This window comes from Prionailurus bengalensis, chromosome E1 (assembly GCF_016509475.1).
Source record: "Prionailurus bengalensis isolate Pbe53 chromosome E1, Fcat_Pben_1.1_paternal_pri, whole genome shotgun sequence".
NCBI classification, from domain to species: domain Eukaryota; kingdom Metazoa; phylum Chordata; class Mammalia; order Carnivora; family Felidae; genus Prionailurus; species Prionailurus bengalensis.
Window position 1 is genome coordinate 10015467 of NC_057347.1, and position 25955 is coordinate 10041421.

General features: G+C 40.3%; 1 protein-coding gene across 3 annotated transcripts in view; it reads right to left on the reverse strand.

Annotated features, from left to right (window-relative positions):
* SPECC1 (sperm antigen with calponin homology and coiled-coil domains 1) overlaps positions 1-25955 on the reverse strand; it is a 286429-nt gene that overhangs the window by 249083 nt on the left and 11391 nt on the right. The window contains exon 1 of one of the 3 annotated variants that reach the window (XM_043583239.1): positions 16918-17035. The exons of 1 other annotated variant lie outside the window; for it this stretch is intronic. The gene's annotated coding sequence lies outside the window, so the exon portion shown is untranslated. Of the gene's footprint in view, positions 1-16917; positions 17036-25955 lie in introns of those variants that run through there. One more of the 3 variants, XM_043583243.1, reaches the window with a different exon arrangement.

Sequence of the window (25955 nt, forward strand, 5' to 3'; positions counted from 1 at the left end):
CTGGGTAACAGATACAAAGACTATCTTCCAGAGACAAGAATTCACTGAACAAAATTGAGGAAGGATTACAAGAATTGATACTTCTCTAGATCTTGAGCAAGTTAGAGATTTCTCTGAACTGAGTGAGAGGCAGAAGCAAGGACTATCCTCCTGAGGTCCCTGCTCCCCCCACCTGAGGAAAGATATGGTGGAAATGAGGCATCACAGAAGAGCTCATAAGACAATAGTAGGAGATGAAAAGGACATAAATAGAGGAAAATGGTTAACACCGTCACATTATGAACAAATGTTCCATGAGGAAGAGCAAGAAGTGAAACCAAATGCTAAAAAAAGTCAGTGAAATAAAAAAAAAAAAGTCAGTGAAATAGAAGACTCATTTGAGGAAATGGAATAGAAGAAAACAAGGATAAAAGTGGTTAGAAAGGTGCTAAATATGGAAGATAAAGATGTGGCATCCGCATAATTGCTAATTCTGAATTAAATACTTTTCAATCCACGAGCTGAAAAATCAGGAAGAGTGCAATCAAAACAGGACATATCCTAACAAAGTTAAAGGGTGCTTAAGGGCAAAGAAATAACTGCCAACAATGAAGCAGAAGCAACAGATTACCCATAATCGGGAGGCAAGTTAGACTCTGCGATTTCCTCCAGTCTTCTCCACAACGTTAGATGACAGAAGATGAAGGAGCAACGCCAGCGGAGTGTTGAATGAAAGAAGGGACTCAAGAATTCTTTCCCAAGTTAGAATGTCACGCATATTTAAGGGAAACCAAAAACGGAACTCAAAGATTACAGCACTCAAGAATCCTTTAGAAAAATGCAGTCATAGTCCAGCCAATTAAAAGTTAAATGTGGGGCGCCAGGGTGGCTCAGTCGCTTGAGTGTCCAGCTCTTGCTCTCAGCTCAGGTCATGATCCCAGGATCATGGCATTGAGCCCTCCTGCCCAGCATGGAGCCTGTTGGAGAGTCTCTCTCTCCCTCTGCCCCTCTCCCCTGCTGGCACTTACTGCTCTCTCTCTCTAAAATAAATACAATTTTTTTAATTAAAAAAAAAAACACCTAGGGGCGCCTGGGTGGTGCAGTCGGTTGAGCGTCCGACTTCAGCCAGGTCACGATCTCGCGGTCTGTGAGTTCGAGCCCCGCGTCGGGCTCTATGCTGATGGCTCGGAGCCTGGAGCCTGTTTCCGATTCTGTGTCTCCCTCTCTCTCTGCCCCTCGCCCGTTCATGCTCTGTCTCTCTCTGTCCCAAAAATAAATAAATGTTGAAAAAAAAAATTTTTTTTAAAAACAAAAAAAAAAACAAAAAAAAAACCTAGACGTAAATAATGTGCTCATTAAGGGAAAGTTCACTGCGTGAAACCACACTGGTCCCATCTAGTGACACATGGTATTCTTGCAAGAAGCCAACTCATCTCTTCTTTCCACTGATGTCCCCTACAGTCCCCTCTCAACATGGCAGACACAGTGACCATGTACCACCTTCAACAGACCCCTCCAATGGCTCCCCATCTCACTCAGGGTGAAGTGCAGTCTGTGCACTGGTCTACAAGGCACCCACACACACCCTCCTGACCCCTGTGACCATGTCTCCTACCCTGCGCTGGAGTTCCCAGCCTCCTTGCTACCCCCAAACATCAGGAATGCTCTTCCTCAAGGCCTTTGCTCCAGGTGCTTCCCCCACCTGGCATGATTTAACTAATTCCCTTTCCTATTCCAGGGCTTCGTTCAGATGTCACCTCTCAGTAGGACCCTTCATGGCCACTCTTTTGAAAATTCTAACCTATCTCTCCTGGCACGCTGGACCTTACTTACACTATTCTGTTTTTATCTCCATGTTCAGCACTTGTTCCCTTCTAACATGCTATCTCATTTCCTCATTTATCAGGCTCATTGTTTGCGGCCCCCAATTGTACATACGTTCCAGGGGCCAGGAATTTCTGTCTGTTTTTTCACTTGTATATCCAAGCACCTAGAACATGTGGTTGGGGGTATTCAATATCAACAAAATTAGTGGTAGCACTGAACCAGTTGAGCACAGTTATATCTAAATATAACTAAGTCTATCAGCTGTAGCAACTCCTTTCTAGATATGCCTCCCGAGGCAAGGGAAACAAAAGTAAAAATCAACTATTGAAACTACGTCAAAGTAAAATCTTCTGCACACTGAAGGAAACAATCTAAACAAACTAAAAGCCAACCTAAAGAATGGGAAAAGATATTTGCTAATGACGTGTCTGGTAAAGAATTAGTTTCTAAAATATATAAAGAACTTATAAAGCTCAACACCCAAAAAATAAATAACCCAAATAAAAAGCGGGCAGAGGACATGAACAGACATTTCTCCAAAGAAGACATACAGATGGCCAACAAACACATAAAAAGATACTCAACATCAGGGAAATGTAAATCAAAACTACAATGAGATATCACACCTGTCAGAATGGCTAATATCAACAACACAAGAAACAACAGGTGTTGGCAAGGATGTGGAGAAAGGGGAACCCTTTTGCACTGTTGGTGGGCAAACCGATGCGGCCGCTCTGAAGAACAGTATGGAGGTTCCTCAAAAAGTTAAAAATAGAATTATCCTATAATCCAGCAATTGCACTACCCGGTATTTACCCAAAGAATACAAAAATACGAATTCAAAGGGATACATGCACCCCAATGTTTATAGCTGCAGCATCTACAAAAGCCAAATTAGGGAACCAGCCCAAGTGTCTAATGGCTAATGAATGGATAAAGAAGTTGTGGGATATATGTGTATGGGCACACACACACACACACACACACACACACACAGTGGAATATGACTCAGCTATAAAAAAGAATGAAATCTTGCATTTGCAATGATATGGATGGAGCTAGAGAGTAATGCTAAGTGAGAAAGTCAGTCAGAAAGACAAATACCATACGATTTCACTCATATGTGAAATTTAATATGGGAATCTCAGAAACAAAACAAATCAGCAAAGGAGGAGGGAGGGAGAGGCAAACCAAGAAACACTCTTAACTATAGAGAACAATGTGATGGATACGAGAGGGGAGGTGGGTGGGGGGATGTGTTAAATAGGTGATGGGGATTAAGGAATGCACCTGTCATGATGAGCACAGGGTGACGTATGGAAGTGCTGAATCACTATATTGTACACCTGAAACTAATATTATACTGCATATTAGCTAACTGGAATTTAAATAAAAACATACATATATATATTATGATTATATATATTATGGTTATTAGACTTAATCATATACTTATACATATGATTAAGTCTAATAACCTCTATTAACTATGGCTACAAAACTGAATACAATTTTAAGAAGTCTAGAAAGAAAAGGTAACAATGTAAAATAATATTAACTCGACAATAATAACAAGAATTCCCAAAGGGTCACAAATACTGAAGAGTAAGGAGAATGCCAATTATTTTATTATTTTTTTTCAGAAAGGCATATTGAAAAATTGTTCCTCAAGGTGAAAAACTGAGAAAGGTGTTTGAAGCATATCGTTTAAAGGTAAAAAGGTAACCAACAGAAGAATTATAAACATATAAGTATATCTTCCAATTAAGAGAGGGGAGGAAGAGAAAAACTGGGTCACGTAGCATGAGATATAAATCAGCTTCTAACTGAAAATGAGTAAGAGTTATTTTGCTTCACTCTCCTCTCCTGTGACCATCAACCCAAGTCATAGGGAAGAAAGGCATCATCTCAGATAAAGCAGGAAAATCACCATGGTCCTAAACCACAAACTATGAACATGTGTGCCCAGTTCTGCCTGGATGGAGCTGAGGGACCATGCTCAGAGTTGAGATGTGCCAGCTTAGGCATCTTGCAGGATACTGATGACCCTGGAAGGTGGGGTCACCGTCTCAAAAGCATCTGTGCCCACTGTTACAGTCGCCATATCAGAGCAATGCACCACAATGGGAGGGGAGAGAATACAGCCCTAGGAAGCTTGGTCCATCCCAACAACCATGGGGAACTGGAGGGAGCCTAAGGAAGAAACCATGGCAACCAGCCACTGTCACTGTCTGCAGCCCTCTGAACTCAAATCTAATGAAGGAAAGCTCCCTTCCAGGACACAGGCCCACACTGAGGGAGTACACTCCAGGCCAGACATGACAAGGATATTAGGGACAAAGGAAAAAAGAAGATCCAGGTAAAAGTAGGGGAGGAAAACATAACCTGTACATCTCACTAAAGCCCAAGGCCATGGACCTGAATACCTGGTGAGAACAAGAGGAGAGAGAACTCAGGAGGCTCAAGGCTGGGAAAGTTATCCTGCCCCACTGCTTCCATCTGGCCTGAGAGCAACAGAAAGGATACATGGTCAATCCCACACTAGGGTATGATAGGAAAAAAAGAAAATATTGAGCAGACCAACACCCCTACAGAGAGTGAAGACATGTTAGAGAGACAGGCTCATGAAACAGAAGAAAACCAGAACAGCATTTCTGAACAAATAGAAAGACATGAAGTTATATATTGAAAATGTCCACTGTGTACCCAGAAAAGTCAATGCAGAATGGCCGAGAGATTTTTTTTTTTTATTTTATTTTAGGAGAGCACAAGTCAGGGGAGGGGCAGAGGGAGACAGAGAGAGAATCTTTTTTTTTTTTTCAATATATGAAGTTTATTGTCAAATTGGTTTCCATACAACACCCAGTGCTCATCCCAAAAGGTGCCCTCCTCAATATCCATCACCCACCCCCCATCAACCCTCAGTTTGTTCTCAGTTTTTAAGAGTCTCTTATGCTTTGTCTCTCTTCCACTCTAACCTCTTTTTCTTTTTTTCCTTCCCCTCTTCCATGGGTTTCTGTTAAGTTTCTCAGGATCCACATAAGAGTGAAAACATATGGTATCTTTCAAGACAGAGAATCTTAAGCAGGCTCCACACTCAGTGTGGATCCAGACGTGGGCTCAATCCACGACCCTGGGATCATGACCTGAGTCAAAATCAAGAGTCGACACCCAACCAACTGAGCCACCCAGGCACCCCTAAGGATTTTTTTTAAGTCCTTTGAGAATCCAGGCAAAATAACCAAGTCACTTACAAGGGGGAAAATTGTCATCAGACTTTGATAGCAGGCAGCAGAGTAACATATTGAAGATACTCATGGAGGAAAACATAAACCAAGGATTTTATAACCAACCAACCAGACTCTCAAGAATAAAGATCACAGATGAACAGTTTTGAACATGGAAGAACTCAGGAAAAACTATATTGAGGAATCTTCTAGACAACAAGTATTAACCAAGCCAACTATCCAGAGAGGTTTCATCATAAGAACTGGTAGCAAGCATTAAATATATATTTACCCAGAAAACTAATGCAAAATGATTAGTAAAGGCAAACAGTTGAATAAGAAATGATTATATATTATGACAATGTAGATTCAGTATATCTATCAAAAAGTACTAGATAAAAATCTAAACCCATAGAATGGAAAATACCTTTCCAAACACGGTATAAACTCCAAAGCCACAAAAAACAGGTTTATAATTTCACTACGTAAAAATCTTTAAACTTTTATATGGTCAAAAACGCCATAAACAAATTCAAAAGACAAGCAACAAACCACACAAAAATACGCACAACAGTCCTAGTATCACATTGAAGTGTAAAGGGCTCAATAATTAGTTAAAAAATAAGAAAAACAATACAACATAGGAGCACCTGGGTGGCTCACTTGGTTAAGCGGCTGACTTCAGCTCAGCTCATGATCTCACGGTTCATGAGTTCAAGCCCCGCATCCGGCTCTCTGCTGTTAGCGCAGAGCCTGCTTCAGACCCTCTCTCTCCCTCTCTCTCTGCCTCTCCCCCCCCCACAATAAAAATTTAACAAAAACACACAAAAAAAACTTTTCAGAAAACACACAATATAAATTATTATAAATCTATGTGAGGGGTGCCTGAGTGACTCAGTTGGTTAAGCGGCGGCCTCTTGATTTTGGCTCAGGTCATGATCTCGTGGTTCGTGAAATGAAGCCTCACACCGGATTCCACACTGACAGTGTGTGGAGGCTGCTTCTGATTCTCTCTCTCTCTCTCTCTCTCTCTCTCTCTCTCTCTCTCCCTCTGACCCTCCCCCCTCACACTCGCTGTCTCTTAAAATAAATAAACTTTAAAATAGATAGATCGATAGATACATACGAAAGGGTTTTCACACTGATTAATAATTTTAAAATACACAGTAAAATAATGACCTTTATTTGCTGTATTTGTCAGGCTGGCAAACATTGATAATACCAAGTGTCAACAAGGGTATGGGGAAATATTTATCACTTAATGGGTACACATTATGTGTAAGGAATTATATTGGATACAAATATAATAATATAATAACAGAGATACAAATATAATAGAAAAACAATGTTCCTGTCCACAAAGAACTTATATTTTTAGGGCGTGAATAAGGGGAGAGAGGGAAAATTTTTAAACCAGTATGTAATCATTTAAATGCAATTCTGGTGTGCTACAGAGGAGACCTATAGGGTGCTTAGAGAGTGTAGAAGAGGAAGCACCTGATATAATTTGGGCAGAGGTATTCTCAGCCACTGTGAATTGATCACCTTTTTAGGAAAATTGGCAAAATCTTAGATATCCACAATGTTCGTCTCAGTAACTCTACTCCTAAATAGCAAGTCTATCAAAATACATAACTGGGCATATACATACACAAAGTGATGCTTACTGCAGTATTGTTTATAATTTAAAAAATAATTCAAATCTTTATCAGTAGGATATTGGCTAAAGGGGGGTATATCTAACCATCAAAAAGAATTCAACCATCAAAAAGAATGATACACCACCAAAAAAGAATAAGATACCTAGGAATAAACCTAACTAAAGAGGTGAAAGGCCTATACTCTGAAAACTATAAAACACTGATTGATGAAAGAAATTGAAGACGACACAAACGAATGGAAAGACATTCCATGCTCATGGATTAGAAGAACAAATACTGCTAAAATGTCTACATTACCCAAAGGAATCTACGCATTTAATGCCATCTCTATCAAGAGGCCAACAGCATTTTTCATAGAACGAGAACAAACAATCCTAAAATGTGTATGGAACCACAGAAGACGCCGAATAGCCAAAGCAATCTTGAAAAAGGAAAGCAAAGCTGGAGGCATCGCAATTTTGGACTTCAAGTTATATTACAAAACTGTAGTAATCAAAACAGCATGGTACTGGCACAAAAGCAGACACCTAGATCCATAGAACAGAATAGGAAAATCTGGAAACAAACCCACAATTATATGTTCAATTAATCTTTGACAAAGCAAGAAATACTATCCAATGGGAAAAAGACAGTCTCTTCAACAAATGGTGTTGGGACAACTGGACAGCAACATGCAAAAAAATAAAACTGGATCACTTTCTTACACCATACACAAAAATAAATTCAAAATGGATTAAAGACCTAAATGTGAGACCTGCAACCATAAAAATCCTAGAAGAGAGAATAGGCAGTAATTTCTCTGACATTGGCCATAGCCACTTTTTTCTAGATAGGTTCCCTGAGGCAAGGGAAACAAAAGCAAAAATCACCTATTGGGACTGCATCAAAATAAAAAGCTTCTGCACAGCAAAGGAAACAATCAACAAAACTAAAAGGCAACCTATGGAATGAGAGAAAGTATTTGTAAATGACATACCTGAATAAGAGTTAGTACCCAAAATATATAAAGAACTTTAAAACTTAGCACCAAAAACCCCCAAATAATCCAATTTAAAGATGGGCAGAATTAATAGAACACTGTATGTTAACTAACTGGAAATAAAATAAAAACTTAAAAAAAAATGGGCAGAAGACATGAACAGACAATTCTCCAAAGAAGACATCCAGATGGCCAACAGACACATGAAAAGACGTTCCCCATCACTTACCGTCAGGGAAATGCAAATCAAAAACTACAATGAGATGTCACTTCACACCTGTCAAAATGGCCCAAATCAACAACACAGGGAACAACAGGTGTTGGCGAGGACGTGGAGAAAGGGGAACCCTCTTGCACTGTTGGTGGGAATGCAAACTTGTGCAGCCACTCTGAAGAACAGTATAGAGGTTCCTCAATTGCACTATAGGTATATACCCAAAGAACACAAAAACATTTTTCAGTAATTCAAAGGGATACGTGCACCCTTTGTTTATAGCAGCATTATCAACAATAGGCAAATTATGGTAACAGCCCAAATATCCGTCAACAGATGAATGGGTATATATAGAGAGAGAATAGAATATTACTCAGCCATACAAAAAGAATGAAATCTTGCCATTTGCAGTGACATGGATGGAGCTAGAGAGTACTATGCTAAGCAATAAGTTAGTCAGAGAAAGACAAATACCATATGATTTCACTCATGTTCAAAAAAGCACTTGTCATGGAATACCTCTAACTTTGCCAATAGTAAAGGAATAAAGTTTTCTTCCTAATCATAAAACACACACACACACACACACACACACACACCCTTTACTTAATAAATACGTTTAATATTTTAGTCTTTCCTTTTAGCTTCTGTTCTTTACACTCAAAATGCAGGTTATAAATAAACCCAGTTTATATGTGCCTCCTGCCAAAACCCACTTAAAGGAGACTGAACAAACTCTGACCTTGCAGTCCCATTATTATTACAGTCTAAAAGCTAGACTCAGGCTGCAACCACCCTTTCATTTGGAACGCTTGTTAAAATGTCATGCTACGACTCCTCTGAATGAAAACAAACCCTAGAATATGATGTTAGGCTTCCTTTGTTACTACTTATAATGACTAAGTTCTGTGCCTATAATACAGATTTCATTTAATTACTACATATCAAAGGATTTTATATGGTTTTTCTCATTACATCTTAATTCATTTTGTTTAGGATACTGTCACACATTCTTTTCCAGGTAAAAATGAGGAAAAGAAATTGAGCAACTGGCTTAAAACGAAGCAATTGGGCAGGAGTGCCAGTCAGCAAAAGAAAAACCTTAGGTCTCCTATGTAGAGGCTGAATCCTGGTTAGTTGTACACTACTCGTCTGTAGGGTGAGATGTAAAGCTTGGACAGTCACCTTCAACAGTCATTCACAGTGAGTCATGTCCCACTGCCTTACTATTACCTAACAAAACAGCCTCAGATCTTGTTGTAGCCTTTTTAGTATTCAGAAGCCAATAAAACACTTACCATTCAGCAAGACAAACAAGTTCTGAAACATTTAATAATTTGCCCACAGCCAATGAACATTTCCACTGCAAAGCTTCTTTCCAGATCCTTTACTATTTCTCTACAGAGTTAGAAAATTAGAAAAACATTAGAGTTATAAGATGAATAGTTTATGAGTTCAGTTAGCACAGTTTAAGTCCAAATATTTATTAAGTGCCTCTTCTGCTCTAGAAACTATGCTAACCACTGTGAATATAAAAATGGAAAAGATACTAGCTTGGCCCCCAAGAAGTCCCGTCCTGTAGGAGAGACGCAGCTCACAAATTACTATCATACTAAACTCTACCTCCTTAACTTTCACCAATAGGAGCAGTTATGACTATGAATGACTACTTTAATTCAGTACATTATCTTCCCACTCTTCCCACTTAGACTTTATCTATATTTCTTTTTTTTTCAATGTTTTTCTTTTTGAGACAGAGAGAGACAGAGCATGAGCAGGGGAAGGGCAGAGAGAGAGGGAGACACAGAATCTGAAGCAGGCTCCAGGCTCCGAGCTGTCAGCACAGAGCCCGACGCGGGGCTCGAACTCACAGACCGTGAGATCATGACCTGAGCTGAAGTCGGTCGCTTAACCGACTGAGCCACCAAGGTGCCCCGAATTTATCTACATTTCTAAATACAATTCCTACTAAAAGGAAGCAGGGCTCCTTGGAAAAATAGCTGGTTCCAGGTGTGGACTATGGGATTAACAAAAAGAGTCTGGGATATCTTGTGGGGGCCCAGAAATCAAGGAGCTGCCCAAAGACTAAAAGGACCATGTCACACGGAAAATGGGGTGAACCTGAAGGAGCTCAATTTGACTTATTTGGGACAATTTCAACAACAACAACAAAATGGCAATAGTGAACTATAAGACACTGATTAAAACATGTGTTGATACTAAAAAAAGAATAAAAGGACAGAAAGATAAAGCTCTTCTTTACAGAATGAAAGAGCTAATAAATGTAAAGGAAATGACAGAATTATGGGGGGAATCACTCCCTAAAATCTTATAAATCTTATATATGCACCAAAACATGCTAAAACCATTGACTAAAAGGTTGTTTGTTGGGGAAGAAGATGTTCACATGATGTCAAGGTTTCACTCCACAATGTATCAATTACAGAAAGGAAGACAAAGTGATCAAACTTACCATGACTACCTGGTGGGCCACCTAACAGTGCACGCCTCATAAGGTGATGTGATGAGACACCCAGCATCACCTACCTAGCCTTCTTGTTGAAACTGTTTGCTAAATCATGAGAAAGGATTAGACAAATTCAAATGTGGGACGCTCTATTGGACAACTTGCCTCTTAAAAGAAAATTCACCTTCATAAAGAGCAAAACTAACTTTAAAAAAAAAAGGAAGAGAAAAAGGCATGGACTTAGGCTTCTGGGAAGATGGAACAGACATACTTTTCCCTATGCTTTATACTAAGTACAACTAAAATCCACAGACATGACACAGAAAATAAATATAAGAAGGTTCTGAAAGGTGAAAAGAAGAAGACAAACCGTTTAAGGAACTCAGGGCTCAAGGAACAACACAGTGGCAAGTTGCCTGGGTTTCCTTTCTGTGTCACATAAACCAGACTGGGAGTTGAAGAAGTGGGAAACCTGGAAATACGACAGGGCACAAACATATTTGTTGGCTGCTGTTCCAGCCAAAGGACCAGGAAAGGAGTAGTTTAACAAGACAAAACATTCAGATAATAAACGCTCTACTCCAGCCAGAAGAAATAGCCAAGGAACATAAAACAGTAGAAGTCAAAAGAATAGAGCTTCAAAGACCTGTGAGACTGTAATAAAAGACCTAACGCTTAAGTCATCAGGGTATAGGAAAGAGACAAAGAGGTAGGAAGCTGAAAAAGTATTTTAAAAAAATAATAGTTGAAAACTTTCTGAATTCAGCAAAAGACTTAAATCTACATATTAAAAAAACTGAAACCCAAACTGAGAAGCCCAAAGAAATCCACATCAAGACATAGTCTTCATCCTAAAAGACTAGAAGACACCAAATTCTAAAAGACAAAAAAACTTGAAAACAGTGAAAGAAATAATATTTGCCTATAGGGAAAAAATAATTCTGGGGCGCCTGGGTGGCTCAGTCAGTTGAGTCTCCAACTCTTGATCCTAGGGTCCTGGGATCAAGCCCCATGTTGGGCTCCATGCTGAGTGCAGAGCCTGCTTAAGATTTAAGATTCTCTCCCTCTCTCTCTCCCTCTACCCCTCTCCCCTACTTGCACTCTGTCTCTAAAATAAAAGAAAAAAAAATAATTCAAATAACAGCAGATTCCTCAACAGAAACCATGGTGGACAGAAGGAAGAAATACATATTTCAGGTGCTAAAAGAAAAGAACTATCAACCCAGAATCCTATCCAGAGAAAATATCCCTTAGGAATCAATGGGAAATCAAGACATTCTCAGATTAAATAAATAAATAAATAAATAAGAGAATGTGTTGCTAGCAGACTTTTCCCAAAACTATGTCTAAAGGAAATTCTTGCAGCAGAAAGAAAATGATAAAAGAAGGAATCTAGGACCATCAAGAATAAATTTTAAAAATGAGTGTAATTATAATAAAATTTCTGTCTCCTCTTAAGACTTCTAAATTATGTTTGCGGGTTGAAACAAAAATTATAATCCTGCCTGATGTGGTTCCGAATGTAGATAGAAAAGTATAAATGAGAAGAGTAAAGAGGGGTGAGGTTTTTGCACTTCACTCCAAATGGTAAGGTAATCACACTAGTAGACTGTGATAAGTCATATATATAATGTAATACTTAGATGACCACTAACAACAGTGTGTAAAAAGTTACAATCAAAACACTTTAGGTAAATCAAGATGGAATTCTAAAAAAATTCTAATATAATACACAGGAAGATGGGAAAAGACAGAAAAAATGGAAAAAAAAACCATAGAGAACAAACATATTAAAATAAATAAAATGGTAGGGGCGCCTGGGTGGCGCAGTCGGTTGAGCGTCCGACTTCAGCCAGGTCACGATCTCGCGGTCCGTGAGTTCAAGCCCCGCGTCGGGCTCTGGGCTGATGGCTCAGAGCCTGGAGCCTGTTTCCGATTCTGTGTCTCCCTCTCTCTCTGCCCCTCGCCCGTTCATGCTCTGTCTCTCTCTGTCCCAAAAATAAATAAACGTTGAAGAAAGAAAGAAAGAAAGAAAGAAAGAAAGAAAGAAAGAAAGAAAGAAAGAAAATGGTAGACTTAAGCCATAACATATCAATAATTACATAAATGTGGGGCGCCTGGGTGGCGCAGTCGGTTAAGCGACCGACTTCAGCCAGGTCACGATCTTGCGGTCCGTGAGTTCGAGCCCTGCGTCGGGCTCTGGGCTGATGGCTCAGAGCCTGGAGCCTGTTTCCAATTCTGTGCCTCCCTCTCTCTCTGCCCCTCCCCCGTTCATGCTCTGTCTCTCTCTGTCCCAAAAATAAATAAACGTTGAAAAAAAAATTAAAAAAAAAATTACATAAATGTAAATTATCTAATTATACCAATCAAAACGTAGAGATAGGCAGAGTGGATTTAAAAATATGTCTATGAGAAATTCACTTCAAATAGAAAACTACAGGCTGGTTGAAATTAGAAGAATGGTAAAAGATATATCAAGCAAACATAAATCAAAAGAAAGCAGATAAAATAGACTTCTGAACAAAGAAAATTTCTAGAGACAGAGAGGGATGAAAGGATCAATCTGCCAGAAGACATAGAAGCCCTCCTAAGGTATGAACAAATATTAGACACTAACTTCAGAAACTATTCAAATAAGCCAGAATTCGATTGAATTAGTTTTTAAAGCAACTTCTGCCCTAGGGCATTGTTGAAAATAACAGGGCAATCAGCCAACAATTAGTGGAGTTCAACAGCTGGGTATAGAGCAGGAAAGAAAGGAAGAGAGCTGTACCAATACCACTGTCATTCAAGGGTGACTGTGGGCATACCCAAAGCTGTGCCTCCCTGAGGAGCAATGTCAGAAGATTTAACACTGCCAGAGGGAAACAGACTTCACTGAAATAGTTCCTGAACAAATAAACAGGCAAATAAAAACAAGTAGCTCCAGAGGGGGGAAATCAGTACCCCGAGTTCCTAAAACATAGTACCTAAAAGGTCTAGTTTCCAACAACAACAAACTCAGGGTGCGTGAAAAGAAAACAGGGAAGTATGACTCATACTTTCTGTGGTTAGGACAGGGTAGGGTACAGGGGAGAAAAAGCAGGCAAGAGAAACTGCAAATGAGAGTGAACAGATACCAGCATTAATAGAAAAAGACTTCAAAACAACTATTATATATATGTCCACAGAATTAAAGGAAAGCATAATTAAAGAAATAAAGGAAGGAATAACAATATCATATCAAATAGAGACTATCAATAAAAAGATGAAAATTAGATAGAAAAAAATGAAAACTCTGAAGTTGAAAAGTATAACTGCAATAAAACTCACTAGAGGGGTTCAACAGCAGATGCGAACTGGCAGAAGAACTAATAGTGAACTTGAAGATAGATCGATAGACATTATTCAAGTTGAAGAACAAAAAGGGAAAAAATAGAAAAAAGTAAAACAGATTCTCAGAGTAATATGAGATATCATTAAACACACCAACATACACATAATGGGAGTAGCAAGATAAGAGATACAAAAAGGAGAGGAAAACATATCTGAAGATATAATGGCTGAAATCTTCCCAAATTAATTGAAAAAACAATGACCTCTACATTCAGGAAGCTCAACAAGCTCCAAGCAGGATAAACTCCAAGCAGGATAAACTCAAAAAGATCCACAAACAGGCACAGTATAGTAGAAATGCTGCAAATCAAAAACAAAGAGAAAAATCTAAAAAACAGCAAGAGAAAAAACAAGTGGGCATTCACAGTGGAACCATAATAAGATTAACAGCTGACTTCTCATCAGAAACAATGAAAGCCAGAAGGTAATGGAATAACAAATTCAAACTACTCAAAGAAAAAAAATTGTCAACTAGGAATTCTATATCCAGCAAAACTCTTTCAAACATAAAGATGAAATAGGATATATGCCCAGAGGAATGAAAATACAATCGTGAAGAGATAGTTCATATATCCATGTTCATAGCAGCATTATTCACAGTAGCCTAAAAGTGCAAGCAACTCAAATGTCAGATGAATGGACGAAGAAGATGTGATATACACCTAAATGAAATATTATTCAGACATAAGAAGAAAGGAAATTCTACAACATGAATCAAACTTGAAAACATTATGCTAAGTGAAATAAGCCAGATACAAAAGGACAAATACTGTATAATATACTTTATATGAGGTACCTGGAGCAGCCAAAATCACAGAGACAGAAAAAGAATGCTGATTGCCATCTGGGGCTGGGGGGAGGTGGGGATGAGGAGTTACTGCTTAACGGCTATAGAATTTCAGTTTTTGAAGACAGAGAATTCTGGAGATAGATGCTGGTGATAGCTGCACAACACTGTGAGCATACTTAATATCACTAAACTGTACACTTAAAAATAGTTAAGATGGGGGGCACCTGGGTGGCTCAGTCGGTTAGGTGTCCGACTTAGGCTCAGGTCATGATCTCGCGGTCTGTGAGTTCGAGCTCCGCGTCAGGCTCTGTGCTGACAGCTCAGAGCCTGGAGCCCGTTTCGGATTCTGTGTCTCCCTCTCTCTCTGCCCCTCCCCTGTTTATGCTCTGTCTCTCTCTGTCTCAAAAATAAATAAACATTTAAAAAATTTAAAAAAAATAGTTAAGATGGTATATTTTGTTATGGGGATTTTACCATAATACAAAAATTGGGGGGAGGGGGGTGAAGGTGAAATAAATATTTTCCCAGATAAAACCTGAGAGAATTTGTCGCTAGTGTACCTGCCTTACAAGAAATACCAGAGGAAGCTTTTCTAGGTGAAAGCAAGTAAACCCAGAAGGTAATTCAAATTCACACACAAAAAATCAAAAAGCACCATAAAGGTAATTAGGTAATTATAAATAACAGCAAAAGTGCACATTTTTCTCCTTTCTTCTCTGGATTTAAAAAACAATTATATAAAATATATTCACATAATGTATTGTTAGACATAGAATGTATACAAATGCATGTGTAATCTATCTGCCAACAACTGTACAAAACAGATGGATTGTGGTAAAGCTGTATGGAGCTAAGGAAGTTACTATAGTTGGTTAAAGTAATAATTATAACAATGTATGGTTGGATTTGTAATATTAACAGATGCAATATACATAATTTTGATACAACAAAAAGTGAAAGTAGGATAGAGCTCTACAGGAGTAACATTTCTATACCTCATTGGAATTAATTTAATTCTAATTTAGTATACATCTGAAGTCAATTCTGATAAGTTATCAGAATATAACTCAAAGAGATAAGGTGAAAAAAATCATTAAAGGAAAGAAAAGGTTTGTATTTATTTCCTAGGGCTGCTGTAACAAACTACCACAAATTGAGGGGCTGAAAAGAACGGAAAGTTATTCTCTTCCAGTTTGGGAGGATAAAAGTCAGAAATCAAGGTGTCAGCAGGGCATGCTCCCTCTGAAGGCTCTAGGAAAGAGTCCTTCCTTGCCTCTTCCAGCTTCTTGTGGTTCCCAGTTATCATATGTGTTCCTTGGCTTGTACTTGCGTCTCTGCCTCTGTCTTCACATGCCTTCTGCCTTCTTCCTTTTGTGTGTCTCTGCATATACTCTTCCCTTATTACAATGACACTAGTCATTGCATTTAGGGCCCTCAATCCAGAATGATTTCATCTCAAGATCTTCAACTAGTCAACTCACTGAAATGTTACATGAAAAAGCACTCAATGCAAAAGGAAGCAGTGAAAGGAGTAACAAAAGAACAAAAGAAGATGAGATATAGAAAACAAAAAGTAAAATGGCAGACATAAATCCAGCTATTACAATAACAATATTAAATGTGAATGGATTAAACATTGCAATAAAAGGGAAGATACTGTCAGACCGGATAAATAAAATACATGATCCAACTATATGCTATCTTCAGGAAATACACTTTAGATACAAAGATACAAATGGATTGCAATAAATGGATAAAAAATATATATCATGCAAACAACAACCACAAGAAAGTTTGGGTATCTATACTAATATCAGATGAAATAGACTTGAAATAAAAATGTTACTAGATATAAAGACATAATAAGAGAGTCAATTCATCAGAAGACATAACAATTATATATGCACTTAATAATGGAGCACCAATATACATGAATCAAGAAGTTACAGGAATGAAGGGAGAAACAGACAGTTCAGTGACAGTAGCTAAAGACTTCAATATCCACTTTTAATAATAGACAAAACTAGGCAGAATTTCAACAAGGAAATAGATCTGAAAAACACTCTGAACCAATTAGAACACTAGATCTATAGAATGCTCAACCCAAGACAGTGGAATATACATTCTGCTCAAGTGCACATAGAACATTCTCAAAGACACACCGTGTGCTAGGCCATAAAACAAACCTCAATAAGTTTAAAAGGACAAAAATATTCCAAAAATGTTGTCTAACCAAAATGGAATGTAGTTAGAAATCCAGAGCAGAAAAATATTTGGGAAACTCACAAATACATAAAAATTAAACAACATACTCCTAAATAACCAACGGGTCAGAAAAGGAATCAAAAGAGAAATCAGAAAATACTTTGATATGAACGAAAATGAAGAATTAACATACCAAAACGTATGGGATGCCACGATAGCAGTGCTGAGAGGGAAACCGACAGCTGCAAGTATCTATGTTAATGTTCGAAGGCAGGGAAGAGACAAGTAAGTATCTCCCAAACTGAGTAGGCATTTTGAGACTGGAAAACAAAAAAGACAACCCCATACAGTTTAGAGAGTTTTATTCAGGGTAATTAACTGACAGGAGGGATTGGGCAGACAATGATCCAATCAGCTGTGCAGCTATTCTCTGCAAAGTCCTGACCTTCATCTACAGATTTTATAGAATGAGGGGGTGTACAGAAGGGTGCTGTAGTGAGATCAAAGGGTTCCCATGCATTTCAAAGGGTTTGCATGCACCTAATTGACATCTAACATTTAATTAGGCCTCGTGGCACCACCTATGCCTCAGGAAGGGAAGAGACTATTTTATCTTTTTACCAAACTTGAGGAGGGACAAAGCAAGCCACCCCCATCCCAGCCTTGGCGGGCATTTCTAAGGTATGTATATTAATCTCCAAGAGAACGTGTAGCTCCAAGAGAGGTCATTGAGTGAACATGAACAAGATGGAGGGCCAAAGATGGAGTCGGTATTGCCAGCATGCCTACAGTTAAAAGGAAAGATCGCAGATCAATAACTTAATCTTTCACCTTAAAACACTAAAAAAAGGAGAGTAAACTAAACCTAATGCACACAGAAGGAAGGAAATAATAGGTTCGAGCAAAAAATAACGAAATAGAGAACAGAAAAACAATAGAGAAGATAAGTAAAACTGGAAACGCTTCTTTTAAAAGACCAAGAAAATTGACAAGCCTTTAGTTAGACTGATCAAGAAAAAATGAGAGACAATTCAAATTACCAGAATCAAAAATGAAAGAAGGGGTATTACCAACAACCTTACAGAAATAAAAAGGATTATGAAGGAATACTATGAACAAATGTATGCCAACAAATTAGATAAGTGAAATGGAAAAATTCCTAGAAAGACACCATACCAAAACTGACTCAAGAATAAATAAACAATGTGAACAGAGCTATGACAAGTGAAAAGATCGAACTGGTAATGAAAAATTGTCCACAGAGAAAAGCTAGGCCCATATTTCACTGCTGAATTGTACTAAGCAAGAATTTTAAATATCAATTCTTCACAAACTGTTCCAAAAAAAAAATGGAAGAAAAAGCAACACTTCCCCTCATCTTATGAGACCAGTATTATCCTAATACCAAAATCAGATAAAGACATCACAAAAAACTACAGATCCGTAGCTCTTCTGAATATGGATATATAAAAATCCTTAAGAAAATATTAGCAAACCAATTCTACCAACATTGAAAAAAAAATGTATACCATTGACCAAGTGGATTTATCCCAGGAATTCAAGTTGGTTGAACATCGAAAACTCAATTAATCATTTCAATAGAATATATTTTAAAATCACATGATCATCTCAATAGACATAGAAAAAAAGCATTTGACAAAATCCAAACTCTTTCCTGATAAAAACACTCAACAAACTAGAGAGGAACTTCCTCAACCTGTTAACAATCATCTTCTAAAAACCCACAGCCTACATCATTCTTAATTGTGAAAGACTGGATGCACCCCCCCCCCCCATCAGGAATAAGACAAAGATGTCTTCTCTGCCACTTCTATTCAACATAGTACTGGAGCTTCTGGTCAGGGCATTTAGGCAAGAAAAAACACCCGGATTGGAAAAGAAGAAGTACAATTACTTATATTCAGAGATTTACATGATCCTGTATTTAGAAAATCTTAAGTAAAGGGGTGCCTGGGTGGCTCAGTCGGTTAAGCGTCCAACTTCAGCTCAGGTCATGATCTCACGGTCCGTGAGTTTGAGCTCCGCATCAGGCTCTGTGCTGACAGCTCAGAGCCTGGAGCCTGCTTCAGATTCTGTGTGAGCATGATGAGCACGGAGGCTGCTTAAGGTTCTCTCTCTCTCTCTCTCTCTCTCTCTCTCTCTCTCTCTCTCACTGCCCTTCCTCCACTCATGCTCGCTCTCTCTCTCTCTCTCTCTCTCTCTCAAAAAGTAGATAAACATTACAAACAAATTTTTTAAAAAAATAAAATCTTAAATAAAACACACACACACACACACACACACACACACACACACACACAAAAGGGGCACCTGGGTAGTTCAACCAGTTAAGAGTCTCATGCTCTACTGACTGAGCTAGCCGAGAAGTTTAGCCCAGTCAGTTAAGTGTCCAACTCTTGATTTCAGCTCAAGTCATAATCACATGGTTCATGAGTTCAAGCCCCTCATCAGGCTCTGTGCTGACAGTGCAGAGGTTGCTTGGAATTCTCTGTCTCCCTCTCTCTCTCCCCCTCTCCCATGCATGTGCATGCATACGTGCTCCCCCTCTCTCTCAAAAATAAATAAATATTTTAAAAAAAGAATTCTTTCCAAAAGCACAACAAAAATAAAGATAAATTAGACTACACCACAATTAAAAACTTCTCTGCTTACAAGAACACCATCAAGAAAGTGAAAAGACAATCTACAGGCTGGGAGAAACTACTTGCAAATCAGATACTGATAAAAGTTTCATATCCAGAATATATAAACAGCTCCAACAACAACAACAACAAAGAACAACTCAATTTTAAAATAAGCAAAGGACTTGAGTATCTTTCTCTAAAAAGATATATAAATGGGCAAATATGACATGAAAAGATGCTCAATGTGTATCACAGAAATATAAATGAGATGAGACTCCACACCCACTAGACTAGAATTAAAAAGTCAGAAAATAACAAACGTTGACAAGGATGTAAAAAAGTCAAAACCCTCATTCACAGCTGGTGAGAATGTAAAATGGTGCAGCCACTTCTTAAAACAGTCTCGCGGCTCCTCAAATGATGAAACATAGACTTACCACATGAACCAGCAACTGTCCTCCTAGGTATGTACATGCCTGCCCCCAAAGAAAACATATGTCCACATAGGAACTTGTAAAGGGGTATTTATAGCAGCATTATTTATAATAGCAAAGGTGGTAACAACTCGAACGCACGTCAAATGACAGAGAAGCAAGTGGTATATCCATATGCTAGAATACTATCTGCCCATAAAAAGGAATGCCTACTGCTTCATGCTACAACATGGATGACCGTTGAAGACGTTATGCCAAGTGAAAGAAGTCAGTGACAAAAGACAATTGTATGATTCCTTGCAATTTTTTTTTTTAATTTTTTTTTTCAACGTTTATTTATTTTTGGGACAGAGAGAGACAGAGCATGAACGGGGGAGGGGCAGAGAGAGAGGGAGACAGAATCGGAAACAGGCTCCAGGCTCCGAGCCATCAGCCCAGAGCCTGACGCGGGGCTCGAACTCACGGAGTGCGAGATGGTGACCTGGCTGAAGTCGGACGCTTAACCGACTGCGCCACCCAGGCGCCCCATGATTCCTTGCAATTTAAGGGGAAACGCAAGTACAATGAGGAAGACTTTGTTTATCACAGGGTGGGACCTGCAGAGAATGGGAAACAGTTGGCATAGGCTCTGAGAGAAACCTGGGTCTGACCTCCCCCACCCCGGGACACACAGAACAGTGTGGTTGCTGGTCTCTAGGGAGGGAACGGTGCTTCGCTTGTGAAAGTATGAAGAAGACAGAGAAGTGAATTTGGGAAGAAACCACCCCTGTCACAAATTGCACCTGTAGTCAATCCTGACAGCAGCTAACTACGCATCCTCCACCAAGGGAAAACAAAACAAAATAAACCTTGATTACCATCCTTGCTCCTTGGACTCTACGCTGAAGAGAAATAGCACAGAGCATCTAGTTCAAGGCCAATCCTGCTCCTACCTTCTCCATCCTTCCCTCCACTTGAGCTCCTTCATCTCCTTTCTATTCATTCCTTTCCATTCTGGCTGATCCAGTCCAGTCCTTCAGAATCCTTTTTTTTTTTTTTTTGAGAGAGAGAGAGAGCGATTGAGAGCTTTCAAGAGTGGGGAAGAAGGGCAGAGGGGGAGAGAGAGAGAGAGAGAGAGAGAGAGAGAGAGAGAGAGAGAGAGAGAGAGAGAACCTTAAGCAGGCTCCATGCTCATCATGGAGCCCGACGAGGGATTTGATCCCATGATCTTGAGATCATTACCTGAGCCGAAATCAAGAGTCGGTGGCTCAACCAACCGAGCGACTAAGGCACCTCCAGAATCCTCTTCTTGTTCCTACTTTTAAAGGCTGGAGTTTCCCAGGAGTCTCACCTTGGTTCTCTTCTCCACCCTACTTCTTCCCAAGCAATCTCACCCACTCTCATGGTTTTAACTTCCAAGAACAGACTTGTCTTCCCAAATCTGTATCTACCTTACACCAGAGACCTACATTTCTAGCTGCAGAATAGACACATCCACCACATCCACATGGACGCCACACTTAAAATGGATCATTTCCTCCAGACCCTGTCTTAGTTTGGGTTCCCCCAAATCTACCCCTTTAAGGTAAGGGTTTGAGAACAAACTGGTTATTTGGGAGGTGATACCAGAAAACTCGGGCAGAGGAGCAAGATGGTGAAGAAACGAATGAAAGTGTGCTTCATCAAGCAAGTTACCAGTGTGGGTACCTAAAGCTTAATCCCACTGAGGAACTCTGGGAACCAGCATATAAAATACCCACATCAGCACTCTACCACTGGAGAAGAAAGGAGCCGGGGTAGTCCTACACCAACTCCATTATCCTTGGTTGAAGGCTTCTGGGGAGTTGGAAGGGTGTTGATTCCCTGGCACGTTTACTCTGCTGTTCTGGGTTGCAACATGGGCACCAGAAAATCCTCAGCCAAAGAAACGCGGGTGCTAACAATGGGAAGTCAGGCCAGTGTTCACAGAAGTGGTGAGGGGAAGGGAATATGAGCTGCGTACCCACATTTCTGCTACCCATTCAAACCCGGAGCTCTGGATCCCCTGGATCTCCTGGATCCCCTCTTGTGGTTGGTATTTCCCAACCCAGAGAAACATGGTGTCAAAACCAGCTCTTCTCTCTCTTCCACCCCTCCACCCAGGACCCTGAAGACTCTATACCCTGAGTGGTACGTCCTCTTCTCTCTTGGCATCCCCACTGCCAAAGCCTTGGCGTCTAACTGGATTTCCTACACTCTGCCTCCTCCTTCTCTCATGTACCCACTAAAAAAATTGCTAGCATGAACGTTCTAAAATGCAAATCCATTTACGCACCATGTTAAAAATACTTCAATGCTTATATAAGGTAGCTGGAATAATCAAATTCGTAGAGACAAGTAAGCAGAAAGATGGATGCCAGGGGGGCTGGGGAGAGGGAATGGGGAGTTATTGTTGAATGCGGGACAGAGTTTCAGTCTGGGAAGACAGAAAAGTTCTGGAGATGGGTGATGGAGGTAGTTGTACGACAACATGAATGTCCTTAATGCCGCTGAACTGCACACTGAAAATGGTTAAGATGGTAAATGTTATGTACACTTTACCACAATAAAAAAAAAAAATGTGAATCCTCCCTTGGCTCCCACTGCCTACAGAATAAAGCCCCAGCATCTTCACATGACACATCAGTCTCCATTCTCTAGTCCTTGCCTGTCCCTCCAGCCTCATCTCCTGCCATCCCAGCTTTGAGCTTCACCTCCCAGCATTTCCAACTACTCATGGTTTCCAGAATACATCTTGCTTTTCCATGACTGTTTCCCACTGCACTTTCTGGTTTCTCTTCCCAGAGTACCATTCACGCCCCTGACTACGAGCAACTTCTCTTCATTCCTCACAACTCATTCGTGCATCTGTTCAATAATTATTTACTGGGTCTGGGACCCCCACCTTAGGAAACAGCAGTGGGACAAGCAGGATGGGAACAAGTGATTTCAAGTGAGAGTGTGTGCAAGGTCCTTGAGAAGCACCTAAGAAGGGGGTCTCGCCTCATGTGGGAAAGTCAATCTCCACATGTGAGGGACCCTCTGATAGGGTTATCCCCTCTCCTTGATGCTGCTTCTGAGCCTTGTATGTACTTCTCATTTCTGCCCATGGCACATTGTTTATAATCATTTTATAAAGTTTCTGTATTAGTCATGATTCTCTAGGCCGCAAGTGACATTAAACCAATCTGAACTAGGGGCGCCTGGGTGGCGCAGTCGGTTAAGCGTCCGACTTCAGCCAGGTCACGATCTCGCGGTCTGTGAGTTCGAGCCCCGCGTCGGGCTCTGGGCTGATGGCTCGGAGCCTGGAGCCTGTTTCGGATTCTGTGTCTCTCTCTCTCTCTGCCCCTCCCCCGTTCATGCTCTGTCTCTCTCTGTCCCCAAAATAAATAAACGTTGAAAAAAAAATTAAAAAAATAAAAAAAATAAAAAATAAACCAATCTGAGCTAGCTTTACCAAAAAAAGAGGGAGGAATTATCAGCTTCTATGAATAAACCATGGGAAGTACCGAGGTAGATGTGGTCTATGGAACAAGCAAATCTGGGACCACCCACTCGCCAGGCCTTTCTGTGTGTTACCTTCATTCTCTCAGTGGGAGTCACAGATTCAGGCAGCATGAGACTCACTTAATTAATTAATTTCACAAATATCACAGCCTATCAATTCCGAGACACACATTATAATATCCCCGAAATCAGCATACCTCTTACGGTTGCCATCGGCCGTCAGCGCCGAGGTCTGGATGTGCGCAAAATCAGGCAGTTAAAGAAGCAGCTCACCAGAAAGCATGGTGACTTGGTTTGCACCCAAGGTGGCCTCACAGATAACTGCAATCCTATAATATTTCACTCTACAAACCAAGCAAGGGTGTTCAAAGAAGGGATGTGGGTCCTGGTTGCTTAATCGACACCTTCCGGTGACACCTGCAGCTAAGATCCAGGACGTTGTCAGCATCAAATTTGCAGCATGGGTATCACAAGCTCAAAAGGAAATCCTGGAGAAAACTGAAGAATGCTTTTACAACCAACACATTACCTGTGTTCCTGATGGCAGAGGGGATGTTAACTGTGAAAAAAAATCACAGACACGAACGACTTGAATGACTTGGAACGAAAAAGCGATTCAAAAGGGAAAATCTAGGGGCGCCTGGGTGGCTCAGTTGGTTAAGGGTCTGACTCTTGATTTTGGCTCAGGTCACGGTCTCATGGTTTGTGAGATCAAGCCCCCCATCGGGTTCTGTACTGACAGTGCAGAGCCTGCTTGGGATTCTCTCTCCCTCTTTCTCTACCCCTCCCCCCACTCAAAATAAATAAGCTTTAAAAAACAGAAAATCTGAATGTAAGGAAGTTTTGGAAATACCTTAACCAATTTATTTTGCTTATATTTTCCTTTTTGCATATGTATGAGAATGGAATATGACATACATTGATGTCTAAATAACTGTAAAAGATCTCTCAATAAGTCTAAAATCAAAAAATTGTGCAGGGGTGCCCAGGTTTCTTAGTCGGTGAAGCATCTGACTTCGGCTCAGGTCATGATCTCAAAGCTTGTGAGTTCGAGCCCCAAGTCGGGGTCTGTGCTGACACCTCAGAGCCTACAGCCTGCTTTGGATGCTGTGTCTCGCTCTCTCTCTGCTCCTTGCCTGCTCGCACTCTGTCTCTGTTTCTCTCTCTCTCTTTCAAAAATAAACAATAAAACATTTAAAAAATTTTAATGTACATAATAAAAAGCATTGTATTATAGTTCCATTGACTTTTTTTTTCTTTTTTAGTGGAACACAAAATAATTGTTTTAAAATTTCTAGCATCTTAGATTTTATGAAGTTGTGTTTATTGGGCACTTACTATGCACTGGAGACATACATTGAACAAAACAAGGACCAAGCTCCCGTGGAGCTCATGCACCCTTCTAACTCCAACCTCTTGCTTTACTGGCTCCATTTTGAACTATGCAAGGAAAAGTGATCAGCCCGATATGGATGCCAGTCACCCTTGGAAAAATCTTTGTGAACGGGGAGTATGAAGTTCTATGATTGTTTCAATCTGGGTCACGGCCAGTCCCCGCACCCAAAGAGAAGTGTACTTCCAGAAAAAGGAAGAAAGGAGCCTTGAACAGAAAAAAAAAAAAAAATCAGAGTTGTTTTAATGTCCATTCGTCCTATAAGACACAGGAGTAGGGCTCTTGCCTTTAGCGGGCAGGGTCCAATCAAGAAAACGGCATTCAAAAGAGGCAGTTCAATAAGAGGGAATTTAATACAGGGAGTAGTTACAAGGTTTGCGGAAGGGCTAAACAGCCAAATGGGACGGTGGGATGGTGAGCCAAGCCAGAGATCGGCAAGAGTGGGACGTGCCCAGCACACTTAAGGCTAGAGGGAAAAGGAAGAAGGTGGTATCACCAGAGGCCAGCGTCACTCGGCCGGAGCTGGGACCAAGCAGAAGATGGGGAAGAAATCCCCTGGCTTCTCCCTTCCCCTCACCTTCCAATCTTCCACCAGTGTCTTTCACTAGCCACCCTTAGCCAGTGGCATCTGGGCAAAGGAGCCCGCAAAATGAAGTTGGCAGGATCGGCTGCCTCCAGTAGAGAGAACAGGAGAAGGGGAGGGCATGACTCTGGGGGTGAAGAGATGAATAACGGGGCAAGGTATTATCCGTCTCTGTATCGAACACAGGACCTAAGTGCCTAGCACAGGACCCCGTTCCTACAGAAGGAAATCAACTCAGTACTAACAGAAACCGAGAATGGCCACTGAAACACGAGAGTAGAGATCCGGATAGAGCGTTACTGCATTAGAGAGAAGAGGGTAACTTCCTCCACACAGGGTACCCGAGAGAGAGGGCTCACAAGAAAACGTGATGAATGAAAAAGGATACGAAAAACGGGCAAGGGTTTGCCTGAGGAATAGAAGGGGCGACAGTCAGCCAGGCCGGGAAGACCGCGCACGCTGAAGGCAGGGCAAACGAAAGCATTGCAGGAACGACCAGATGCAAAGTCCAGTCCTATGAAGCGCTCTCTCCGTCCCTCTCCGTGCGACTGCATAGCTTTCCCCTTTCATTATTTACACAATGGGTTACACTAACATATGTCCTTACATCGAACCATTCTTGAATTCCTAGAGTGAAAACTATTTGGCCAAAACGTGTTACTCGTTTGATTC